General features: G+C 43.9%; 1 long non-coding RNA gene across 1 annotated transcript; it reads left to right on the top strand.

Moving 5' to 3' along the window:
- Positions 1 to 1,012: 1,012 nt before the first annotated feature.
- LOC140699640 (uncharacterized) lies at positions 1,013 to 22,347 on the top strand. Its single transcript, XR_012077882.1, has 4 exons — positions 1,013 to 1,283; positions 1,878 to 2,003; positions 19,207 to 19,412; positions 22,250 to 22,347. It is a non-coding gene; the product is annotated as an uncharacterized lncRNA (long non-coding RNA).
- The last annotated feature ends 1,233 nt before the right edge of the window (positions 22,348 to 23,580 follow it).

Genomic DNA, 23,580 nt, shown 5'->3' with positions numbered 1-23,580 from the left:
TAGCTATCTCAGGCCAGTAGCCCGTCCTTTCTTATTCTGAGTCTGCTCAGAGGGCACCATTGTGATTTGCTGCTGTGGCTGGGCTCCAGGCCTGTCCTCGCTGGGGGGTGACAGCAGCCTTTAATGACTTGGTATCAGTATTCTTTGTTTACTGACATGGTTGCAGTATTCTCAATCACATTGTAGTATTTTCGTTCACAGACCGATTATGGATAATCTGCAACCTTGGAAAGCAACCGAGATGGAATTACTGCAGATACCTTCTGCTTTAATAAGCCGTGTGCAAACATAAACATGGAGGAAGCATATACTTGGATTTGGAGGTGTAGGGAAGGGATTCTGCACATTACAGGAGAACGCAATGCAGAATTCCTTAAGTCCACCTTTCTTTACTGTAGTGGTTTCTGAGAACATTTTATGGTAATTAAACAACATTGACAAATGGTGGCACACATTGCATTTAAGAGATGGCCGGCTGCAAACTTGTATATTGGACAGGTGGAATTCATAGGCAAGTGGTCAGGTGGATGGGAGAGAGATGGAGCCAAGGCCTGGGCCCAGATTCTGGTTTAAATCGCCATTTCTTCAACATAGGGCCTTGGAACAGAATGCATACTCTCTTCACCTGTTGGTGAATCTGTGAAATTGGCATGATAATATTCGTTTCATCCTGGGATTGTTGAAAGATCTAAAGAGTATTATAGTACACATGAAGCATTTAACACACTGGCACTTAGCAGTGTTCACTGTGTGGGGCCGCCCCGCTTAGCGTGTGTCAGAGCCGTAAAGGCAGCATTTGTCTGTTGAGGATGCACTTGTAGCCCCTTGGCTAGGTTGTGAATTTGCTGATTTCCTTTAATACTTGTAACTCTGTGTGACATGGGCAGTTATTTTCATGGACAGATGAGGAATCTCAGGGTAAAGAAGACTGTGTAATTTGCCCAAATTCAGACCATAATTTTGGGTTCAGTGGCCTCGGTTCAGCATGGGCCCCTGGGCCTTCTGCTCTCTCCGTTCAGCACCAGAGCCAGATATGGAGTTGGCTGTTTCCCTGCCCAGAATATCCAGCAGGCCGCAAGACACCCCTGGCCCTGTGCTGCTTGAGCAAAAACTCCGGAGGAGAGGCAGTTACAAAAGGGATAAACATAAAAACAGACGACAGCAAACTGATCAGCCCTGAGAAGGAAAGGAACACATCTCGCCGTGCAGAGCTGGGAGCTTTCCCTTCTGGGCTGGTCTGGGTGCGTTCATCTCAGCTAAACAAGCTCTGCTGTTGCAGCAAGGTAGGAAGGCAGGGCGCGTGTGGGTAGGTAGACAGGGCCTTATTGATCGTACTCATTCCCCATTAAGTGGCAGCTTTCACGGGCACTTACCTAGTAAACAGATGTGGGCCATAATCATCACGCACATTGCTTGGAAGTTTTATTTGCCCCAGCTTTGAGATGAGGTCATTGAACCCGGGGAGTTTGCTGCATGCCCGTGATTACCTTGCAAATACCCCAACTGTTCTTTCAATCTAGACTGGTGTGGCTGTCATGCCCCAGCCCTGTGAATGGCATCGTGTAGCTTCTCCCAAGTGGCCCAAATGACTGACATTGATATGCTTAATTCGTTGGAAATGGTATGTGGCAATAATAGAAAAAGGTAGTAAGAAATTGTTTGGAAAACTGGAAAAACTTATTCTTCCCCAGCTGGGGGAGCGTAACCTGTATCATTCACCCTACTCACTGCCTGTCACCTCCTCCCTGCCGACTCCGTGTTCAGAAGCCACTCTGAGCCTTGGGAGAACATTTTTCCTCATGACACTTTTGACTAGGACCCACGACATCTCTGTCCCTGGTTAACTCTCTCTTCAAAGCCATTTAAATTTTTTGCAGGCTCCTCCACTCAGATGTAAGAATAGCCTCTTTAAACTTCTTGATGCAGCTCCTTAATGAAGATCTTGCGATGGAAACCTAACCAAAACTGGGATGTATGCACAGTGACTGCAACCTCAGCACAATGTGAGTTCATAATCAGAGGGGTGGGTGACTCAGGAAAGGCTTTTTTAAGGTAACAAGGGGAAAGTGAAAGGACGCAGGCTGTTTGAGAAAGAAACATCTCGGTCACAGCCAACAAGACACCTGTGTTCAGGATGGGGTGTGGCGAGTGCAGAGTTCTCACAAATAAAGAAGTGATGTGATGGGAGGGAGGACAGCTGGGTACTTTATTGGGGAGAAAAAAGTGGGCTGAACATTTCCTGGTTGAACAAGAGGATTGTGACATGATGTGCTTGTATTTTGGAGAGAAGGGTTTTGTGGGGACAGGCCTAGGATTACGCTGTCTGGCTGGGGAGTCAGCACAACAGAGAAACACAGAGATCCTGGCAGACCCCAAGGCCCAAGCTGGCGAGAGGCTGCCCGCAAATTGGAGCCCTGGAGGCTGGTTCTGTCCCTTAGCTGGGGACTCAGACCTCGCTTCACAGCCCAGTCCTGTTGATACAAGAATAAAAAGCGTTGGGCATGAGAAGGGCTGTGCCCCACGCTTACGTTTAGCCCCTGGGATGTGCCCCAACAGATTTTGTTCTTTGACTTCATGCAGTAAAGAATTCAAGAGCAAGCCAGTGTTGAGTAAAGGTATATATATTCAGAGAGATACATTGAAATGCAAGAGAAACGTCACGAGGTGTGGGGGTTTGATGCACAGATTAGAAGTAGGTACACACTCCACAGACAGAGTGTGGGCCTTCTCCAAAGAGGGAGAGAGAGTGGTGACCGCGAGGTGGCGCTGTGTTGCTTGTTTTCTTGGGCTTGGTGGTTTCATATGCTAATAAGTAGAAGGACCAGCCCTAGGGCAAGGGGCTGGGATTCCCAGGGAGTTGGCCATTTCCCACCCTTTGACCTTTTGTGGCTATCATTGGGACTGCCATGTGCCTGGGGCATGTTATTCACCACGTTACTATTACAATGGGTGTTTACTGAATCTCAAGATCTGCTAGAAGTTAAATCTCTTCATCCTGAGCCTCAAGGCCTTTTGGGGGTTGAATCCTTCACCATTTTGATGTCAATTGCTGTGGCCTTCCTTGAATGGATGTGCTCTTCCCCCTTCCATCCTGTATCACTGTGATGACACAAAGACAGTAAAGGCTGGGCCCTAACCGTGCTTCTGCATTTAACGGCGGGAAGTGTGGGGTGGGCTTATGATGACTCTGAGTGGTGAGAAGGATGTTTCAGATTTTCTCACATGAGACATGGGGATCTGCCAGCAGCCTCCCCAGATTTATCTCACGGGCATTATCCCTTGTGTTGTTATGGAAACAACAGGCCAGCCAAGAAACAAGAATCACACAGAGGGTTGGAGTACTGAGATTTATTACGCTGGCAGGCTCAGAGAGGTTTCTTTTCCAAAGCTCTGAGCACCTCCAAGATGTGCACATGAGGTTTTATAGGATTAATTACAAGTATGGGGCTATTAGCCAATAAGGCTCAAACAACAAAAAGCAAGGAATCAGTACACTGAAGCTTATCAATTTGGAACAGATCACGTTACTGACAAATGTTGACCTTGGATTTTCGGGTTAGCTTATTAGCCCAGTAAACTGACACTAAACTTCAGATTTACCAGGTAGCCCAGCAAAACTTACATCACTAAACCGACACTTATCACACTTAGATTTGTGACTTAGCTTGTTAGACCAGCTGTGGTTTTCCTTCACAGTGTCACTTATCTTTTGTATTTTTCTTTTTTTCTTTTTTTAAATATTTAATCCAAATTTAATATCAGGGATTTTTGGGAAAGAAATTTCTCTTTTTCTTTTCTTTGGGGCTCTTTTGGGGGGCAGGTAATTAGATGTATTTATCTGTTAGTGGAAGCCCTGGGGCTTCAACCCAGGACCCCGTGCACGCTAAGCACACGCTCTACCACCCGCCCCATCATCTTTTCTTTTTGGTTTAGCTGCCAAGAATCCTACAGCTGAATTTCTAGTCAGCCTTTAACACTTGCCCTGACTTCATGGAATCCATTTTTATGAGTTTATCTCCCCCTGGTTTCATTTAAGTATTGAATATCCATTTTCTCTTCACTCTCCGTTTTGCCTTTTTGTTGTTATGGTTCTTAAGCTGTTTATAAAAGAATTGTTTAAATTCTCTTTTAGCAAGAGGCTGAATGTAAATAAATATGTAAACAAACAGCACAATTAAATGCTTTTATACATTCTGAGCTGTTTAGTAGTTACTTAAAAACTGAATTAAATATTAAAGTAATAGCATTTAAAAAATATTTTTTAATTTTTTATAAAAATATAGCTGATTTAAAATATGATATTAGTTTCAGGTGTACAATAGATGCTCCATTTATAGTTACTGTAAAACATTGTCTGTATTCCCTGTGTTGTAAGATACATCCATCTAGCGTGTTTACATTACATGTTGCAGTTTGTATAAGAAAGTTGGGTAACGCAGAGCCTGGGACGTTGCTGTGTCTGACCCAGGTTCACGCTCATCCTGCCTGTCAGAGCTCAGGCCTTCACAACTGTCTGCACGGGAGCGAGTGGAGGCAGCTCTCATCAGTGCTGGCACCACCCTCTGAGTGGCAGTGACAGCAGTGAATTTGTGTGGGGGTGCAAAGTGTTTTTCCAAGAGCTTTATATGCGTTTCTGCATTTAATAATAAAAGCCCTCCTGTGAGGAAGCGTTTTAAGTTTTCAATGTATAATACTTTTTATTTTGATATTGATAGATTTCAAACCTCTGGAAAATTTACAGGAGTAGTAAAATAAATGCTTAGATAGAGTTCACTTTAAAGGGCACTATTTGGCTTTCTGTGTCTGGTTTATTTTAGCATTAAGTTTCAAGGTTCATCCATATTGTAGCCTGAATCAGTTCTTTATTCTTTTTGTTTGATATTATCATTTTCCATTTTTTTTCGTTTTTGGTCTATTTAAAAATATTTTCATTGAAGTCTTGTTAGTTTATAATGTTTTGTCAGTTTCTTGTGTACAGCACAACACTTCAGTTAAATAGGAACATACCTGTAGTCATTTTCATACTCTTTTTAAACATAAGTTACTATAAGATATTAAATATATTCTCCTGTGCTATACAGTATAAACTTGCTGTTTATTCTTTACATACTCAGTATCTGCAAATCTTGAACTCCCAATTTATTCCTTCCCAAACCCTCTCCCCACTGGTTACCATAATTTGGTTTCTAAGTCTCTGTTTCTGTTTCTGTTCTGTAGATATTTTTTTTTTCTTTCTTTCTTTTTTTTTAGATTCCACATGTGAGCAATCTCATATGGTATTTTCCTTTCTCTTTCTGGCTTACTTCACTTAGAATGACATTTTCCATGTCCATTGATGTTGCTACAAATTGCATTATTTTATTATTATTTTATGGCTGAATAGTAGTCTATTGGACAAATATGCTACAACCTCTTTATCCAGCCATCTGTCAGTGGACATTTCGGTTGTTTCCATGTCTTGCTATTGTAAATAGTGCTGCTGTGAAGATTGGGGTGTAGGTGTCTTTTTGAATTAGGGTTCCTTCTGGATATATGCCCAGGAGTGGAATTGCTAGTTCATATGGGAGGTCAATATTTTGTCTTTAGAGGAACATCTATACAGGTTTCCACAATGGCTCCACCAAACTGCATTCCCACCACAGTGTAGGAGGGTTCCCAATTTTCCGCAGCCTCTCCAGTATTTATTGTCAGTGAACTTCTGAAAGATGGCTATTCTGTCTGGTGAGAGGTGACACTTGATTGCAGTTTTGATTTGCATTTCTCTGATAATGATATTGAACATTTTTTCATGTGCCTACTGGCCACTTGTACGTCTTCATTGGAGAAATGTTGCTTTAGGATTTCCGTAAATTTTTGAATTGAATTGTTTTTTTGTTTTTCTTATGAAGTATAAAAGCTGTTTACATATTCTGGGAATTAAGCCCCTAGCAGTTTCATTTATTGCAAATATTTTCTCCCATTCCATAGGTTGGTTGTCTTTTTGTTTTGCTTACTGTTTTCTTAGCTGTGTAAAAGTTTGTAAGTTTAATTAGATCCCTCTTGTATATTTTTGGTTGTTTTTCTATTGCTTGAGTAGACTTCTCTAGGAAAACATTGCTGAGATGTATGTCAGATGTTTTGCCTATGGTTGTTTCTAAGAGGTTTATACTATCTTGTCTACATGTTTAAGTCTTTAACACATTTTGAATTCATTTTTGTGCATGCTGTGAGGAAGTAGTCTAACTTCAATGATTTACATTCAGCTGTTCAGTTTTCCCTACACCACTTGCTGAAGAGGCTGTCTTTACTCCATTCTATGCTCTGACCTCCTTTGTCAAAGTTTCAATGACCAAAAGCTTGTGGGCCTATTCTTGATAATTTTGTTTATCCGTTCATTGATGGGTGGATATTGTTAGTAACTTTTGGCTACTCTAAATGATACTGCTATGAATATTGATGTGAAATTTTTTATGAGAATATGATTTCATTCTGTTGGCTGTATATTTGGCCCGCCATATCTGTAGTTTCCACTACATGGATCCAGATGACTGATTGTAAAGGGACTCGAACATCCCTGGATTATGGTATCCAGGGTGTGGGGTTCCTGAAACCAACCACCCAAGGGTATTGAGGGATGACTCTACATATAGGAGTGGAATTGCTGAGCCATATAACTCTAAGCTTTTGAGGAAATACCAGACTTCTCCAAAGAAGCTGCACCATTGCCCCTTTCCTCTGGCCGCATAAGAGGTTACTCTGCCTCCTGAATGACATTTGTTATTGTCCATGTTTTGGTTATAACCATCCTAGTGGGTGTAAAATGAGATCTCATTTTGTTTTTGATTTCCCTAGTGATGCTGAGCATCTTTTCATATGCTTATTGGCCATTTGTATATCTATTTAAATTCGTGGTAAATTTAAAAATTGGGCCTATTTCCTTGTATTGTTCAGTTGAAAGCATTCGTTATATATCCTGGATACTACTCTCTTATTAGATAAATGCTTTACAAAATTTTTCATCTATTCTGCACATTGTCCTTTCACTATATTTTTTTTAAACATTAAAACAATTTCTTTACAGGGGAGGTAGTTATGTAATGATTTATTTTATTTTTCTTGTTAAGCATGCACTCTCTCACTTGAGATACCCATTTTCCCTGTCATTTCACTTTCTTGATGATGTCCTTTGTAAGGAAAAGGTTTTAATTTTGATGAAGTCCAGTTTATCTGCTTTTTTCTTCTATCATTTGTGCTCTTGGCTTTGTATCTATGAACCAAAAGCCTATCCTAGGCCCACAAAAATTTATACTGTGTTTTCTTTTAGAAAGTGTATAGGTTTAATTTTTACATTTCTGTCTGTGATCTATTTTGAATTCATTTTATTTGTTATATAAAATATGGGTGTTCAGATTCCAGATTGATTCTTTTACCTGCAGACACCCAGCTGTCCCTGAACCATTTGTTGAATAGACTATTCTTTCAATGGAGTGTTTTTGGCCCCCTAGTGGAAAACTGTCTGTAAATGTAAGTTTTCCCCGTGGGTTTTTATTGTGTCTCTTAGATATATTTATCCAAACTTATGCCAGTATCATACTGACTTAGTACTATAGCATTTTAGTACACTTTAAAGTGAGTCCTCCAACTTTACTCTTCTTTTTCAAGGTTGTTTTTGCTGTCCTGGGCCCCTTGCACGTCCATGTGAATTTTGGGATCAGTTTTTCAATTTTTGCAAAGAAGTTAGCTGGAATTTTGATAGGGATTCCACTGAATATATAGATCACTTTGAGGAGTCTTAACATTTATAATAATTTTGTCAATCATTCCAAGAAAATGGAATGTCTTCCATATATGTAGATCTTTTAAAATTTATTTTGGTGATACTTCAAAAAGTTCAATGTACAAATCTTGTAAATTTTTGTTAAATGTATCTCTCACTTTATTTTTAATGCAAAGGCTGAGTTTCTTATGGGTGGGACTATATATCCATCTTCTTATTTCTAGAAGTCCTTCACAGCAAATACCCTAGGTATATATTTGCTACATAAATCTATCCACAACTATTCCCCGCCCCATGATATAAGAAACCAAGACCCAAGTTAAGCTACCTGAAAACACATATGTGGAAGTGAGAAATGAGACCCTTGGGTGGGGCTTTGTGCAGATGGTACTGAGAGCTTATTCAGAATGGCTTTTTCTTAATTTCTTTTAAACAACCCTTTCAGTGTATTTAGTCAGATACATTAAGAAAATGCCCTTTTGATGTGTGGAGTAGCTAAGACTATAATTTTCAGATAAATTCTAGTGAGAGTGTTGTACTTGAAACCTAATTTGCCTCAATCTTTGAAGATTTATGTTTCAGGAGATTTGACTAAAGAACACCTGTCTTTATTCAATAACGAGAACTAAATGCTCAAGCAATATGTAAGAGTTTGAGCAAACTGCCCCCGCCCCGTAGTGCTGGGTGGCTGCAGCTGTAACTGAGTCAGCGCTTACCTCTCCCAGTATGCTTGTGGTGATCTGCTCTAAGGGGCTCGTCCAACAGTTTGTCAGTAGTCTGTTAGACAATGTCATAAAACATTGATTGAAGGTTGCTGGAATGCAATATATTCTTATTAATATTAAGTAAGTACATATTGAGTGCTTACTGTATGATGGAATTGTCCCTCAGCCTCACATGAATATTATTTCTCTTAAAACCTCTCATATTTCCTTGTTATTCTCACTTTACAAATAAGGAGACTGAGAATTATGTCTTCTCTCTTTTGGGGGGAGCTCATTATCAATGATGAGAATTTGTAAGGAAAAAGATATTGATTCATCATGAGAAAACATTTTTGTGAGAGTCAGCAATGAAGAAGATGAACACTGAAGAAAGTGATCATTGTTCGAGTGAGACAAGCCCTGGGTTGTGCGGAGTCAGCATCCCTGTCCTGGACACGGTATGTGTAGGGCTGCGTGGTGGGTGAGGCAGCGCGGCCACGCAGGGAACGCGGATGCTGGGGCCTTAGGCTGTGCTCAAGCCCGGTGGGGCTTTCTCCTAAAGGCAGTGGACCATCATTGACAGATTTTAAGTAGGAGAGTGGGGTGCTCTCGTAGTTCAGATTTGTCTTGTAGAATGCTTGGAAACATTTAGAAGGCTTGGCAGGAGGTGATGTGATGAGTCAGTGTAGGGTGGCTGCGAGGTGTAGCAGTGTTCAATTTTCAAGTGGTTTTCAGGCCCAGGCTTATGGCTTAGTAGCCGTGTCAGTTTGAATGACACAGGCAAGGAAGTGAAACAATTTATCTAGTCAATTGAAGCAGTGATGTACCCAATTCCCAGGACTGTTGTGGAGATCCAGTGAGATACACTTTGCAGTGTGCAGCATGGTTTCCAGCACAGAGTCAGTGCTGAGTGAGTGCCAGTGAGTATCTGGTAGGTCAGTTTAAGGTGGTGGGACTCGGTGACTGAGGATATCTGGTCCTTGAAGGAGGGGTCCATTCGCATCTGTGAGTGATGGGCCTGAGTTGGTAAACGCAGGGAGACCTTACCCCCCGACCAGAGGCCCTGGGCAGGACGGCTATGGGAGGGGCACCGTGAAGACAGCTCTTTGCAGGTGGAGTTGGAGGTGCCCTTGAAACATCTACGTGCAGTGTCATGAGCTTAAATATGAGGTCTTGGCCCAGGCTGTGCATTTTCCTAAAATCTCAAGTCCTGAAGACGCCGAAGTATTGATCACTGAAAGTGAAGTCATACTTTAAAGGACAAATGAATAGTAGTATCATCTCTGTCATCAAAGCTCACGTCTATTTATTCATCACTCAGTTTGCTAATTGGGTACTTACAGAGCTCACTTCACCGTCCTCCCGTGGGATCAGGCTCCACAGAGAAGAGCTGGTGAGTCTCCCTCATTTCAAGAAGTAGACACATTTAGATTGTAGCGTTCTGTACTTTGCCAGACTTAGGATATTAGTGTGTTGGTTTAATTGTATTTTCTGTTGGCCATGTCCTGACAGGAGAGTAATTTTACCACATGGTCATGTTTCTATTAGCTGTTACTGAGAAGTGCTGATCTGATACATAGTGTATGTATTATATTAACTTTGTAGAGTAGTTACCAATTTTCTGTCTTTGCCCTTTAATTTTGTTTGCCCCTTCAGTGTTATATCCTTTGTGGGGCCTTATATTTTTTTAATTAAATAATGTCTGTTAGCAGTTAAGAAAACAAAAGCAAAGAAAAAATGCACATGAGAGCTAAATTTAGAAAATGTCTAGTGTGGTTTCTGTCTCGGCAATGGAGGGTTCTAGAAACTCTTAGAAACCTTCATTAGACAAGTGTTATAAAATGCTGATTAACAAATAAAACCTTCCTTCCTCATCTTTCAACCTGCACAACTAATTGTCAAGAAAGTGAGGGGAAATTCTCAGAAGCCAAGACAAACGAGAAAGCAGGGATTCTGGGAGATATGTGAGCGTTAGAAGCCGTGGGGTGCTGCTTGGCTTCTGGACTTATTTTCAGTTGCCTTGACAGGAGGACAGGAGATGAGCCCCAGGCCTCTCAAAATAGGAGTTGGATGGGTGATCATATTATGGGCCTAGCCAATCCTGAGTATCTTGGTTTACTAAAGGGTGAAAGAGGAAAAAAAATTCCTCAAGGCAAGAAAGTAAGGAAAGTCAATTTTGTTGGAAGTAGGGAAAAATAACAAATCCAAAGTAAGGATATAGTTTAAAGCTGTTCTGGCATTAGAGTGACCACAACCTCCTGGCAGAAAACCACAGCTACTCCTTGATTGATAAGTTGTGTTTTGAATGAATCAGTGAACAGCCATTCCGAAAAAGGCCTCCAGAGTCTTGTGGATCAAGATACTGGACAGCAAACACCTCTCTTCCAAGGTCTCATTCAAATAACCAGAAAGGTTTTAAAGGAAACTATCAATAATCTGAGTTCTATTTATTGACATTACTATATGCTAGGAATTCAGAGGTGACTATGTAGTTGTCTCCTCTTTTACGGACCTTACTTTCTCTTTGGGGAGACAAAATGACATAGTTGGGTATCTTGGTGGAGGGAGGTGTTAGTCTGTTGCAATTAGCCAGGAGAGGAGATTAAGAAAACAGTGAAGGGTGGGTGAACATTTTAGCTGAGGACAGTCTTGTTCACTTGGCTTTTAATTGCAGGCTCAATGAGCTGTCCCTGGAGGGAATAGATCTTACGGAGGATGGACTTAGCTCAGGCCTCTTTGGAATGGACAAGGGAACCTGGAGAAAGACTGTCAAATCTGTGCAGACATTAAAGTTCACTTGAACGTGCTCCATCCCTGAGCCAAAGATAGGACAAATATGCAGCACTTCTTGAGGACAGAGGAGTGGTTTTTAAGGTTCTTCAAGAATGAATCCCAGGGAACCGAGATGGCCAGTTGTCAAACTGAGACTTTGCTCTTTGGACGGTGTACCCATCAAGGGTATTGGCCTTTTATATGTTTCCATTTGTCTTTAATACATGTCTGTTGATGAGGACGTGGGCACAATTGTTTGACACCTTGTCGAGGTGATTTTGGATACCTGCCTAGAAGCACGGGCACAGTTGCCGCTGCGTCATACATCTTGCAGCCCATCCCTTTCCCCAGCTCCGTAATCACGGCAGAGTGGTTCCTTGTTGACCTGTCCATCTCCTAAGTGACATAATAACCCATGAAAAGACCGGAGCATATTAACTTGGCTTTGTTAAAGTCAAAGGTACAGATCAAATATGGAGTCAGATTTGTATTTTCCTATTTCAGTAGTGCCATGGAGAAGACAGTTTGGTCAGCTTTTTGTAGTGTCCTGGAGGCATTCTCTCTCAGCTTCTGGGCGCCTCTGTAGAAAACCCTTCATAGTTGTCTGGCCTGCTGGAAAAGCACTCTGCCTGTTTTACCCTGAAGATGTGTTCTGTTTATAAACTCATCACTACTACTTGGAAAACAACTCAATAAAAACTCAGTTGGTTTTCCACCAGCCATGGGCAGGGGTGAGGTAAACAGTGTTATTATGTCATAAAATAATAGTAATAAGAGTAATTGTGATATTAGTAGTAGTAGTAGTAGTAATAATAATAATAATAATATTAAAAGAAGTCTTAAAACAGGACTGAGCACATTGGAGAGAGTCAATAAATGCTTTCTGGCTTAAATCAAAAGTGATGACTCAGTGATTCCATGGCTGCTCTATTTGCTAAGCTAGTTACTCTTTGCTCCATTACACATTTTTTTAACTGAAAAAGAAATACAAGCAAATGGTTAAAAAAAAAAAACTCAAACAGAGCACAAAAATACACAAGTGAAAGAAGATTTCCCTCATCCTCTGTTCTTTCAGCCTTCTCTGGAGATGCCACTGTTTACTATCCTTTGGGTGCTTTTCCAGATATGCTTTGCACATTCCCACCTATGTATTTAAATTAGTTTAAAATTTTAGTTATTTTTAACTTAAAGGGATTTAAATCCTCAAGTGGCTTCTGGCCGTGTAATAGAAAAGAACAAATCTGACTCCATATTAGATCTGTTCCTTTGAATTTAACCCTATGCTCTGTCTCCTAGGCTTCATCTTGCTTTTAAAACAATGTTGCCTAGAGCCTGAAATAAACAGGAGATCCTATTCTGAAGGCTCTGACCTTTAAGTATATTTAACACTTTTTCATTCATTAAAAGATAGCAAATTGCATAATAGAAAATAACTTTTGTTTTGTTTGAGGATTGCAGGGATCTGACCTACGCAGATAGCTGCAAGAACAAAGGATTCTAATAAGAAGGAATTCCTACACTAAGAAGTTTGCAACAACCAAGCACATACGAAAGGAGCCTGAATTGTGACTTGGGGAGATGGTTTTCCAGGACATTAGATTGCCATCGAGGTCTAAAGAAACTTGCTATTCCGTGCCCCAACATCTGGTCTCCCAACTTATTGTCCTGTCCTTCACTGAGGAGAAAGAATTTCGACTTGGTAACACTCCTATCTACCTAGAAAGCTGGGCACTGGAGCTGAGTGTTATGGAAACAGGCCAGCCAAGAAAAGCACCAATCGGGGTGTTGGTGTACTCAGAAGTATTATGCCGGTGGGCTCAGAGGGGCTCCTGCTCCGAAGTTCTGAGCACCTCCAAGACGTGCACATGAGGTTTTAAAGGCTTAATTACAAGTAAGGGGGAATTAGCCAATAAGGCTCAAAGAACAAAAAGCAAGGAATCAGTACACTGGAGCTTACCAATTTGTAATAGATCACATTACTGACACCTGTTGTGCTTGGAATTACGAGTTAGGTTGTTAGCCCAATAAACTGACACTAAACTTCAGATATATGAGATAGCCCAGCAGAATTTAGATCAGTAAACCGACACTTATCACACTTAGATTTGTGACTTAGCTTGTTAGCCCAGCTGGACTTTTCCTTCACATGAGGACAGCTCTCCCACACCCAGGGAACTACTGCGAGCCCTTGATGTTTCCACTAGGGTTGGGTATGGTTTACCCAGGAGGGATGGGGACTATGCACCAACACTCAGGCAGTCTGCTCTCTCTGGGGCTCTGATCTTGTACCATCCCGCTCCCCGCCAGCCCAACACCTGGGACAGTGGAGCTAAGGCAGTGATCCTGCCTGCCTGTTTCCCAGCGTGTAAAAGGGGATTATGTACCTTTCCCAAGGTAGTTCTGAGCGACAACACCTGCGGGTGCTTGGTTCTCAGAGCAAGAGAAAACCCAGGTCCGCGTGGGGGCAATGGGTGTGATCCCCATAGGGCTTCTGCAGAAGCATCGGTTGGAGGGCTGGATCAGGGAGGTAAAACTTGAGCTGCGGGACTTGAAGGGTTACAGAATGGTACAGAGGCAGGTCTGCCACCTCTGGGTGCCCCAGAGGTAAAGCTTTTTCTCTCCAACACCGCTACCACCCTCCCCTCTCCATATCCCTTCCTACTCTCTGCTCATCCTGTCCATCTGTATCCCTCCACTTTTCACCTCTGCTCCACCCACTCCCATCTTCTCCCTCCCTCGCTGTCCCACCTTCTCTCGCAGAACTCAGAGAGGATCGCTGGCCCTCCTGCACATGCGCAGGAGTGCCAGGTGGTCCGCTTGTTGGAAGCTCCATATCCGAGCCGGGGATCGGGCCCAAAGGCTTCTCAACTCTGTGGCCCATTAGGCCTTTGGTTCCTGCCTGGGGCCGGGGCCTCTGACTGTGGAAGTGCAAGGAGGGGGGCTCCCGGGAAAGGGATCAGGCGGCTGCGGGAGGGCAGTCAGCCTGTCACAGTCCCCCAGGGCGCCAGTCAGCGTGTGTTCAGCTGAATTGCCAAGGCCAGCCCCTCTCACAGCGCCACCTGCCCCGGCGCCCAGGCCACAGCTGTCCAGGGCCAGGTGTGCACCTGCCACCTCTCACCCAGCCGGGATCCCCTCAGTCCGCGGCTGGCGTCCCCTTCTTATCTCCCACCCGCGAGTCCTCTCCTCCCAGGCTTCCTCTCCTAGGCCGCAGGCCCGTTCACGCCCCTGGGAGGGCTGTGTCTGGGCGGGCGGGGACTGCGGACCCGGACGGGGCGGGGGGCTGGGGCTGGGTCTCGGGCTGGCCTCTGAGCGGGCCTGCAGCCCGCGTCCCCCCCTCTTTCCCTCCACCCCGGGGCTGCCCTTCTCTCCCTTTCCCGCTCCCGGAGGACCAGCTCAGTGGCGCAGGCACTGCTCCCTGGGCTGAGAGCCTCAGGCTGTAACGCCCTGCTTCTCCAGTTGGAGTTGGGAAAAGGGAGTCTCAGTGCTGAGCGAGCTTCTGTCTCCTCCCTCAGTATTTCTGCTGCATGTAAGTACTTTGAACACTTTCAGGAGTTATGATGGCGGTGCTTGTTGATGTCACGTGTTTTTATAGTGAGAGGTATTACCGTGGTGAAAGCAGCGCTTGGTTCTGTTAAAAATGAGCTGAAGGTATGAGGCTGAGACATCCTCCTTCCTTCCCTCTACCAGGATGAAAGGAGTGATCGTCGATTTTAAAAAGATAGTTACAATCCCTAACTAGCCCAGCCCAGCTAGTGTGTGTTAACAGGAACAGCACCACCAGAGGCCTTGGAGACCCAGGGATATTGAAGTCCTAAAAAGCTCCTGGCACAGTTTGGTTTGTTTTGGTTTTTTATTTTTCTTAAATTGTGGGACACACTCGTGGTATAAACAGAAAAATATTTGTCAAGAAATATTTTTTCATATAACAGCGTTATTGTGATATAGTTCACACACCATGAAGTCCTTCCATTTAAATGGTACAATTCAGCAGCTTTTAGCATATTCACAGTGGTGCAACCATTATTATTCCAGAACGTTTTTATCACTTCAGAAAGAGCAGTGGAAATGAATGACCCATCCACACCTCCCCAGTGGTGGTTCTAAAGAAATTTCTTGGCTATTCCTGACCATAAATTCACTTGTTACATTCCAAGAAAAATCTTGAAGGAATTCTAATCAGAATTACAATGAATCTGTCTATCAAAACAGGAAGATTTAATGTCTTTATGGCATAAACTTCTTCTACTCATGAATATATCTGGGACCCTATCTTCTCATCTGTACAGTGCCTGGCCCATGGGAAGCCTTCACTATTTGTTATACTTGTGAATGATGAGATTCTATACATCGTTAGTTGCAACTGTAGCCTTTCACAGAAGAGAAAAGAAACCTCAGTGAAGCAAGTGACTCCCTGATGTTCAGAAAGAGAGACAGCTAGTGCTGGAGTGATCCAGTGGACTTGGTGCTTAAAACCAGAATTCTCCACCACCTACAGCTAAGGGGATTAGAGTGTTCTTTTATTTTTTCTTAATGCCGTTGCTTTTATTTTTACTTATTTTTTAAATTATTTTTTATTTAAGTGTAGTCAATTTACAATGTTAGTTTCAGGTGTACAGCAGAGATTCAGTTATAAACATATGCATATGTATATACATATGTTTTAGATTGTTTTTAGTATAACTCATTACAAGAAATTGAATATATTTCCCTGCGTTATATAGCAGGTCCTTGTCATTTAGTTTATATTTACTAATTTGTATCTGTTAATCCCCCCTTTCCTGCCTGCTAAACACAGTTTGCTTTCTATGTCCATGAGTCCATTTCTAGGAGCACCGTTTTTCCTAGTAATATATGCCCTTTGGATGCTTTAGGTTTCAGTAATTCCATCTTATCTGTGGGCGCTTTTCTTCTGGTAGCCTTTATGTGGTTTGCACACGTGGTAATAGAGATCTGTAATTGGGAGAACTCCAGGCCTCGTGTAGTCCCTGGTACAGAGTGTCCACAGAATTGATGGTTGGACTGGGAAAAAAGCACAGTAAATGCTGGAATTTCCACTATAGTTGAGAATTCCAGGTTTCAATAACCTGTTTAGACAACCTTAATATTGGCTGCACCCACACTGGTTAATTTGGTGGAAATTCATGGTATGGTGGTGTAGAGACGGGGCCTTATATGCTTCTTCTCTTTCTATTTTCTAACACTCATTCTCCTGGGCCTTCCAGATCCTCCCCCAGAAGTGCCCAGGGCTGGCTTGGTGCTGCGCTGAGGCAATATTTGTTAATAACACCGTTTCATCTTCTCCTCTGAGCCTCCGTTTCTTTCTCTGCACAATGAGGGCTTAGACTAGATAAGTACTTTTCAGTTTCTTTTAAAGCCATGTTTCCTTTGAGAAACAGAAATTGCAAATCTCTCCTCTCAACCCAACCCTTTAGATTTTGATAAGTCCTCCAAGGAGTGACATAGCTCTTTGTGAAAAATTGATGTGATTTTGATTCCAGGTGACACAGAAAAGACTCTTCAGAGATTGATTGCAGGGAGAGGGCAGGAAAGGGGCATTATGTCACACTTTCTAGTGTGAGCACTCGAGCAGGGACTTGGATTTAAATACGGTGTCTGACGTGGCCTCTCTCTAATCTTGTAGAATGTGATAAACTTCTCTACCTCAGTTTCTTGATGGGTCAAGTTGGGGTGATAATATTTTAAGGCTTTTGTGAAACATTATACACATTAGCCATTTGTGTCTCGGTAGAAACAAGATCAGCTAGGGATACAGGAATTTGATTAAAAAAAAATTATTGTCCATAGCACTCTGTCTGTGTATTTTGAAGTTCCTGTAGGGTGAGGGTGAGTCTAAAGTCCATCGTGGGACAGGTGGCCCATAGTTCTCCGTACCCCAGTTTACCCGCTACTCCCCAGTCCTCTTCCTCAGTCCAGGATGAAGTTTCCTAGTAGATTTACACAGAGGTCTTGTGGAAATGGCTTTCCATTTTATTGTTTCACCAAGAAGGGCTGCCATCATGATCTCTGTGGTCAGGCTTTGAAGGGCTGCCATCATGATATCTGGTAAGAATTGTATGCAATTGGGAGTTTCAATTTAATGAAAAGTTTTTACTTTACAAATAGAAAATTAGAACAATGGTGGTGACAGGGGCTCTTGGAAGTGGACACCATTAGCTTTGTTAGATTCAGGTGCTGTGGCCTGTTGCCACGAGGACCCATCCTCTTGCTGTGAACTTGGAGGGACTAGTGGGTTCAGTGGGAATGTTAACTGAGTGTATCTCATGGGCTGGGCATTATCCTATTTGTACTGTGTGTTCCTTATTTGAGACAGTGAGCTCACCTAACCTCAATGATCTCTTTAAAATATTAGAAATCTTATTTTGAGATGTAATGTATATTCCCATGTGGTAGTAAGAGATTATATGGAGAGGGCATATGGACCCTTTGCCCAGGTTTCTTAACGGTTCCATCTTGCAGTGTTGGGGTACAATTCATTACTGGCTCACTAACAATTTGAGGTTTGTGTTATTGCCCTTATTTCTATTCATGATTAAACTGGGGATTAGAGAAGAACACAGGCCTGCCCAGGTCACCCACTTTGTTAGTGCAGAGTGGGGTGTACGTGGGCTTGGGAATTCCAGGCAGTACCATTATGGTTTGTGTCAGGGAGCAGCATTCACTTTGCTTGTTTATTCATTCATTCAACAAACACTAATTGAGTAAACTCTGTGGGTCAGATGCTTTCTTAGGGTTATCTGATTCTTCAGCACTACTGAGAATCAGGTAATATTTATATTTTTAATCTGAGAAAATTAGCTCTGAGAGGTTATAACCCCCCAAAGGAAGTATAGCTCATAAAGGAGGGATAGAACATTTGTACAGTCACCTCCTTTTATGCAGGTGGTACCCTAGGCATATTACATTTTCAAACATCCGTAATCCAGATATATTCTTGTAAGGCAAGGATTTTTTTTTAATTGAAGTATAGTCAAGTTCACAATGTTGTGTCAATTGCAAGGTTTTTTTTGAGTTTTGAATTAAAAAATACTTTTTCAGCTGGGTAATTAGGTGTATTTATTTGTGTCATTTTTTTAAAATGAGGTACTGGGGTTTGAACCCAGGACGTCGTACATGCTAAGGATGTGCTCTACCACTGAACTGTACACTCTTCCCCAAGGCAAGTTTTCTTATCCATTATTATGAAGCTTAGGAGTTCAAATAAATTGGATAGAAATCCAGATCTTTTGATCCTACTGTGGTCCTTTTCTTTATATTCTGCTGAAGGGGGTTGGGGAAAGCATTTCCTTTGTTCATTTCTTTATTCAGCATTTTTGAGCAGTGACTTTGTATCAGGGCCTTGCTAGGTGCTTGGAAATATAAAATAAGAAGTGACCCTTCTCTGCAGAGGCAGGAAGCCTAGAGCAAAAGCTGGGTAATGTGATCCGAGCTACAGTAGCCATGTGCAGACTCTGAGGACAAACTGTACCCCCGGATTTGCTTTGGCTTCCCTTGCCTTCTGGCTGGTACACACCAGGTCACCGCAACCCAGATGGGCCCTTAGCACACAGCAGATTATGTACCTCGATCTCCTCTCCCCTCTCGGCAGGGCCTGCAACATGAGCATCCCTGACTACGTGCAGTGTGCTGAGGACCACCAGACTCGTCCCGTTTTGGTCCAATACTTAGAGATCATGTCAGAGGAGAATTTCTTTTGCATCTATCAGCTACTCACCTTGGTGAGCCATATCAGCCCATGCGGCTCCCAGTGGACACTCTGTATCCACTAAAGGCACCACTATGTGCCCAACATTGGGTGGAGCATCTTCCAGACACACCGCTTTATGTTGTGGGCCTTGTCACCATTACCAACTGTCTCTCTACCAAGGCCTTCGAGAAGCTCCACGTGCAGAGGAGCTGTATGGCACCTCGATAATGACTCTCAGCTTTTTGTCTTTGTACTGCATGTGGAGGTAGTCGAGCAGCCGCGCACCGACGTTGCCTTCAAACTACGAGGACTGCAGGGTGGTGGAGAAGAAGTTCGAGAACTTCACTGAGTCACTCTTTATCTTGCTCAAGTCCAAGTGGCTGGCTGGTGGCCCCAAGAACTCTGGGGACAAGATCCCCCTCCTCTGCATCCCGTTTGAGAAGGAGGAATTCATGAGACTGGACACAGAGAGCAGGTAAGTTTACCTGGAGGACAGTCCACCCTGGCTGTGTGCCGGATTGCTTCCCTACATCCAGAAAGGGATCAGCAAGAAAGAAGTCTGTCTTGTAGCCAAGGGGGGAGAGAGGTGCAGCCCGCCGGTTTACAGACATTTCAAAGTGAATCCGCCTTTGTTTCAGAGAGATCCTTTTAGGGTTAGTGTGGACGCTTACTCCCGCTTCACAGCCAGGACCATGGTGAGAACCCTGGAGTTGCTGTCCAATAGAGTAGCAAAATCCATGGATGCTAGGAGCACTGGGTAGGAGGCTGGACTGAGCTGAGATGTGCTGTAGGTCAAATGCACATCAGACGCTGAGGCTTGTCTAGTAAAAGTATATAAACTATCTCTTTACTTCCTATATTGATTACATGTCAAAATGATAGTATTTAACATACAGTAGATTAAGTAAGATCTGTTCCTAAAATCAGTTTCTCGTATTGGTTTTTGTTTGTTGGTTTGTTACTTTGTTTACCATTTTAAACGTGGCAACTGGGAAACTTTCTTTACATGGCTCTCATTTCATTTCTGTTGGGCAGCCTGTCGTGGGACAGTCTCATCCCTTTGCTTATAGATGAGATGCTGAACCCCGAGAGGCGGAACGAGGCGCTGGTTGAGCTGGGGCTGGAGCCGGTGTCTCCTGCCTCCCAGGACCATCACCTGTTCTGCTCAAACCCTCTCTTCCTGCTCGACAGCCACCATGTCAAGTTAGGACATCAGAAACACCGCCAGGGACTTCCGAATGAACTCCTTATGCAGGGAAAGACGTATCACGGTGTTTGGGACAGAGCAGGGAAATGTTCATTCTCAGTTTGTCCCTGTGATTAAGTCAAAGGCCCCACTTTGCCTCGGAAATACAGCTGAGCTCTTCTGGGCTGCCTACCCCCCCACCTTCTGCTCTGTTTCCCGGTGTATCTATCGTGTTGTCCCTCGGGCAGAAGAGGGTGAGATGTCTTTGCCGAGACATGGACACATTTGCTGGGGAGAGTGAGGAAAGCTGTGTCACCCCGGCCTACGGCCTCTGTCCTTGAGTCTGTAGAGGGCTCATGGTGGTCCCACAGGTAACTGTCGCAGAACCTGGCACATGCTGCTGGGCCCGCCGTGAAGGAAGTGCTCTGTGATTCTTGAAATTACCTAAGATCAGATCCTACTTTCTGGTTGTTGATAAGTTGGAGGAGAAGATGCTAGAGAATTGATAAAAAGAATGTCTAGACCAGCCCTGTGAGTGAGAAGCACAGGGGACACGAGTCCCACCTGCGAGAGACAACCTAGCGGGTTCTGGATGAATTTTCTGTTCCTCCCAGTAATACCTCAATGGCTTAAGGAAGGGGAGAGGCATGTCGTGGCCATGATCTGTACTTGTCCTCTCAGGGCCCTGTGATCTACATGCCTGCACTCCCCATCTGCTTCTTGGGGATGAGCTAGCATGTTTAGGAGCCTGGGCACTGCTGAGGGCATAGCTGCCAGCACCGTGCTACACAGAGTCTGGCTCCGTTCCCCTCACCTGTCAACCCCTGCTGAGGCCCCAGGCATTAGTGAAGGTAGGTGCATCGGTGCAACGTAAGCAGAGACCACCTTCTCCCCCTGGACAGACTGGTGAGTGAGCAGTGGAAGCCTGGAACCCTGCTCCAGCCCCCACGCCAGTGCCTCCTCTGTTGTCATAGGAGGCACTGGTGACATTTTTGCTCAACAAATGCTTGTCTCTGAGTCTGCAGACCCACCAGAGAATGCCACCTTGTTTTTGTCTTTTGAAGTCTGCCCTTGGGACTTGGCGGATTAGCCGGATGTGTACTTAGCCCACAGTGATTGACACTGTCACCATTGATTACCCAGAACCTCGTGTTCCAGGCATGGCTCCCGGCATCAAAATACAGCAGCGCATTAAACCTCCCTCCTCTTGGGTCTGTCTGTTCTGGTACCATAAGAGCTCAGCCAGCATCTGAACGTCAGTGAGATAATGCGGCCAGTGAGCTCGGGTCAAGCACATTCTCCTCCAGTCACTTTTACCCCATTGTTGCTTTTAGTATTCCACAGTCATTAGTTTTTTAAACAATGATATGTTGCAGGAGCAGAGCCTAATTCTCTCCTGCTACTCTTGGTGGAAGTGAGTAAAACGGTCCAGACTGAAATGCGACCACAATTTGTAGCTCAAAATCTGCCTAGACTCTTGTAGGTGGAATTTTGGTTAGGGGCACTGAACACGTTGGGGTACACGGGCAGCGCTGCTCCCCTCAGGCCCCTGCTTTCCCTGGAGCAGGAGGTGTGGTTGAGTCTCACCATCCCCACGTTCCTGGCCTCACACACTCACGTAAATTCTTGTACATGCTGTCAAAATCATTTTTGTTCTTGTGTGTTTCTAATTTTCTCTTGTTCCTCTTTTCCTTTTTCTTTATTCCTTTTTCACTTGTACTGCCCAGTGAGCATGTTGTTGCATCTGGAAATGTGGGCTGTGCACACCCTGCATTGGAAATAGACAGATTACCATCCGTGCTGTCTCAATCGCTTTTAAAAGCAAAAACTTAACAGCTGTCTTGATCCATGTATTATCCTAGTAATTTTTATTTTCTAATATTTTGGAATATTTACTTTGTTAGCACATTACCCACTGGTGTTTGATACCTGTTAAAATCCTTGCTTTGAGGAACCTGTTTGGTCCTACTTTTATTTGGTGACAAATGCGTCCTTATTAAATTTGATTGTTTTGAAGAAGTGAGATGCGAATTGTATTAGGCGGCTGCTGAGGGATTCTTTTCATGGAGTATTTAAACTTGTTAAGTCAAATTCTGCAGCATCTTGCTCGATTCTTGCTTTTACAGAAACGTGCTCGGCCCGCTATTCCTGGCTGTCTCTGTGTGAAGTGCGTGACGTCGCTTCCTGGCTGGCGGTCACTGGTGAGGAAGTGGCCGTCTCGGGGGTGAGCAGCTGCAGGGGATGCTGTTGGAGGAAGCAGTCACCGTTTGGTTCTTTAATTTTTTTCTTTTTGCATTCAACTTCCCCGTGCCATTTACTTTACTTTGCCTACATAAAGGGGCAGAATAGGTTCTGAAATCCATGCCACTATTTTTTCCCTTTACGAGGCTGGTTTTTCTGAGTATCAGGAATACATGGCCTTCTCCTAAGTAGCTGGCTCACCTGGATCTGTTGGACACAGGGACTGCTAAAAGGGCCGTAGCTTCCTCTCTGCTCCAGTCAGTGGGCATTCAGAGCTGGGTCTGTGGTTTGCCCCAGCAGCCGTGCAGACCTCCCTGCCCCAGCATTTACTTTTAACCCATGTTGGCAGTAAAGAGCTGAAACCGTTTCTGTTGCAGCTGACGTCCACCACTGATAGCGGTGTCGTTAGTTTGTGTTAGTCAGTCTCCAACACCCCAGACAACTGTGAAGGAAGATGATTTGGCCGACCTAGGACCTTGGATTCTCACCCTCACCATAGTTCATCTCACCCGGTGAAAGTGTTTGGCCACCACCATCATGCTGACCATGAGGCCTTGTTTCTCCTTTCATGCTCTGGTCCAAATGTGGACACTTCATTTTTCACTGAATTTGTCTCGCTTGAGACAGGCCAGAATATCTGAATGAGTCCATCACATTCTGGGTGGGGAACAGAACAGAAATAAGTGTCTCAAGTAGATGGAGTCTAGGCTGTCCGGGTTGGAAAATGCAGGCTGGGATCTATGATGGCCGGGCTGTACCCTGGACACAGGCCTTTCCCATGGCTCCCGAGAGCCCAGGAGTTGGAGTGAGAACAGCCTTGCCTGGGTTCCCCCATCCTCATCTGCTCACTGGCAAGTGTGTCTGCTAATTAGGAGCTCCCCCAGACCTCAGGCCCTTCAAAGCTCAGACCACGGGAAAACCTTGAGTCCCTTCTCCTGGGCCTCCTGTGTGAGAATCCATGCCTTCTGAGGTGACCAGCGGCAGGAGATGCCTCCCCCTCCAGGGAGCACCCTACGGAGGACTGTTAGTCAGTGCACCATGCTGTGAGCTTGTGGGGTTCTGGCCATGGTCCCTGCAGAACCACACTTGAGATGGGCTTATTGTCGGAAATAACAGGACTGATTCCAGGGCAGGGACGGGGGTAGGGAACAGTGGAAATTGAATGTGACCTCAGACATCTAGGTGGGTGCTGGGGCTGTAACTAAAATGAAGAGTC

The sequence above is a fragment of the Vicugna pacos genome, chromosome 11 (assembly GCF_048564905.1).
Source record: "Vicugna pacos chromosome 11, VicPac4, whole genome shotgun sequence".
In the NCBI taxonomy this organism is placed as follows: domain Eukaryota; kingdom Metazoa; phylum Chordata; class Mammalia; order Artiodactyla; family Camelidae; genus Vicugna; species Vicugna pacos.
The sequence above is the reverse complement of the archived record's forward strand: the minus strand, read 5'-3'. Positions and strand labels throughout refer to the sequence as shown.